This window comes from Mesoplodon densirostris, chromosome 15 (assembly GCF_025265405.1).
Source record: "Mesoplodon densirostris isolate mMesDen1 chromosome 15, mMesDen1 primary haplotype, whole genome shotgun sequence".
NCBI classification, from domain to species: Eukaryota; Metazoa; Chordata; class Mammalia; order Artiodactyla; family Ziphiidae; genus Mesoplodon; species Mesoplodon densirostris.
Window position 1 is genome coordinate 70330592 of NC_082675.1, and position 3244 is coordinate 70333835.

The following is a 3244-nucleotide window of genomic DNA, read 5'->3' on the forward strand; positions in this document are numbered from 1 at the left end:
CTTAACTATTAAATGAGTAGATCAAATTGAAGAAAATATAAAATTTAACTTGGCAAATCACAATATTCCTCTTAACTGCATCAAGAGATAAGACTATTTTTCATCAGAGCAGACTCTCTTTGAACATAACCCTGAGTGAAAAAATGAGTAGTATCCACAGCTAACATCATACTCAATGGTGAAAGACTGAAAGTTTTTTCTCTAAGATCAGGAACAAGACAGGGATGCCATGCCTGCTTTTGCCATTTCTATACAACACAGTATTAGAAGTCCTAGCCAGAATAAGTAGGCAAGAAAAAGAAACAAAGGACATCCAAATCGGAAAGAAAGATGTAAAATGTCTCTAGTTGCAACATAATCTTATATGTAGAAAGCCCTAATGACTGCATTAAAAAACTGTTAGAAATAAACAAATTTTTCAATTGCAGGATACAAAATCAAAATGTAAAAATCAGTTACATTTACATACACTAAAAATAAACAATCTGAAAAGGAAAACATTTTAAAATTCCATTTATAGGGCTTCCCTGGTGGCGCAGTGGTTGAGAGTCTGCCTGCCGATGCAGGGGACACGGGTTCGTGCCCCGGTCTGGGAAGATCCCACATGCCGCGGAGCGGCTGGGCCCGTGAGCCATGGCTACTGAACCTGAGCGTCCAGAGCCTGTGCTCCGCAATGGGAGAGGCCACAACAGTGAGAAGCCCACGTACAGAAAAAAAAAAATTAAATTAAAAAATAAATAAATAAATAAAATTCCATTTATAATAGCATTTAAAAAATAAAACACCTGGGAAAAAACTTAACCAAGGAGGTGAAAGACTTATACACCGAAAACTTCCAAACACTGCTGAGGGAGGGTGGGAGGGAGACACAAGAGGGAGGAGATATGGGGATATATGTATACGTATAGCTGATTCACTTTATTATAAAGCAGAAACTAACACACCATTGCAAAGCAATTATACTCCAATAAAGATGTTAAAAATAAACAAACAAAAAAACACTGCTAAAAGAAATTGAAGAAGACACAAATAATTGGAAAGACATCCTGTGCTCATAGATTGGAAGATTTAATACTATTAAGGTATCAATACAAACCAGAATGATCTACAGATTTAATGCAAACTTTTAGAATGGAAAAATCCATTCTAAAATTAATATGGGGCCTCCCTGGTGGCGCAGTGGTTGAGAGTCCGCCTGCCGATGCGGGGGATATGGGTTCGTGCCCCGGTCTGAGAGGATCCCATATGCCGCGGAGCGGCTGGGCCCGTGAGCCATGGCCGCTGGGCCTGCGTGTCCGGAGCCTGTGCTCCGCAACGGGAGAGGCCACAACAGTGAGAGGCCCACATACCGCAAAAAGAAAAAAAAAAAAAATTAATATGGAATTTCAAAGGATCCCAAATAGCCAAAACAATCTTTAAAAAGAAGAATGAAGTTAATGACACACACTTTCTGATTTCAAAACTTGTTACAAAGCTACGGTAATCAAAACAGTGTGTTATTGGCATGAAAACAGATATAGAGACCAGTGGAATTGAATGGAGAGGCCAGAAATAAATGTTTGAGTATATGGTAAACTTATTTTTGACAAGGATGCCAAAACCATTCAATGGGAAAAGGACAGTCTCTTCAACAAATGGTGCTAGGAAAACTGGATAGACATATGGAAAAGAATAAAGTTAAAGCCTTACTTTACATCATATGGAAAATTAATTCAAAATGGATCAAAGACCTAAACTTAAGACCTCAACAATAAAACTCTTAAAAGAAAACATAGTGGAAAAACTTCATTACAATGAATTTGGCAATGATTTCTTGGATATGACACCAAAAGCAAAGGCAACAAAAGTAAAAATAGCTAAAATGAACTATATCACAAGTAAAAACTTCCATGTGAGAACACAACCAAAAGAGTGAAAAGGCAACCTATAGAATGGGAAAAAATATTTGCAATCATATGTATGATGGGGGGTTAATAACCCAAATACAGAGAGAACTTTTAAAACTCAACAACAAAAAACAACCCAATTTTAAAAATGGACAAAAGAGCTACTGGGGCTGCTGCCACATCTCTAGTAATCCTTGAGAAGTTCCAGCACATTTTGCAAGTACTCAACAACAATATATTGATGAGCAGCATAAAATTGCTTTAGCCATTACAGCAATTAAGGGTGTGGGGCAAAATTTGCTCATATGATGTTGAGGAAAGCAGACATCGACCTCACCAAGAGGGCAGGAGAGCTCACTGAGGAGGAGGTAGAATGTGTGATCACCATTATGCAGAATCCACACCAGTACATGATCCCAGACTAGTTCTTCAACAGACAGAAGGGTGTGACAAATGGAAAACACAGCCAAGTCTTGGCCAATGGTCTGGACTACAAACTTCATGAAAACCTGGAGCAAATGAAGAAGATTTGGGCCCACAGAGGGCTGTGCCACTTCTGGGGACTTTGTGTCCGAGGCCAACACACCAAGACCACAGGCCACCATGGTTGCATCATGCATGTGTCCAAGAAGAAATAAATTTGTAGGCACTGTCTGTTAATAAACAGTTTATATAATTTTTTTCAAATGGACAAAGAACTTGAAAAGACACGTCTCCAAAGAAAATAAACAAATGGCCAATAAGCATATAGAATTATGCTCAACATCTCTAATCATAGGGAAATGCAAATCAAAATCACAATGAGAAGGGACTTCCCTGGTGGCGCAGTGGTTAAGAATCCGCCTGTCAATGCAGGGGACACGGGTTTGAGCCTTGGTCCGGTTAGATCCCACATGCTGAAGAGCAACTAAGCCCGTGCACCACAACTACTGAGCCTGTGCTCTAGAGCCCACAAGCCACAACTACTGAAGCCCATGCACCTAGAGCCCGTGCTCCACAACAAAGAGAAGCCACCGCAATGAGAAGCCTGTGTGCGGCAACTACAGAAAAGCCCGCGCACAGCAACGAAGACCCAATGCAGCCAAAAAAAATTAATTAATTTATTTATTACTTTTTAAAAAAAAACCACGACATATCACTTCATACCCATTAGGATGGTTACTATTTTAAAAGAAAAAAAAAAAAAAAAGAAAGAAAATAACCAGTATTGGCAAGGACATGGAGAAACTGGAACCTTTATACACTGTTGGTGAGAACGTAAAATGGTATAGCTACTATGGAAAACAATATAGCAATGTCTCAAAAACATTAAACATAGAATTGTGATCCAGCAATTCCACTCCTGGATTTACATCCAA

General features: G+C 39.1%; 1 pseudogene; it reads left to right on the forward strand.

Moving 5' to 3' along the window:
* The first annotated feature begins 2034 nt into the window (after nt 1-2034).
* LOC132502507 (small ribosomal subunit protein uS13-like) lies at nt 2035-2524 on the forward strand (annotated as a pseudogene).
* Nucleotides 2525-3244: the final 720 nt, after the last annotated feature.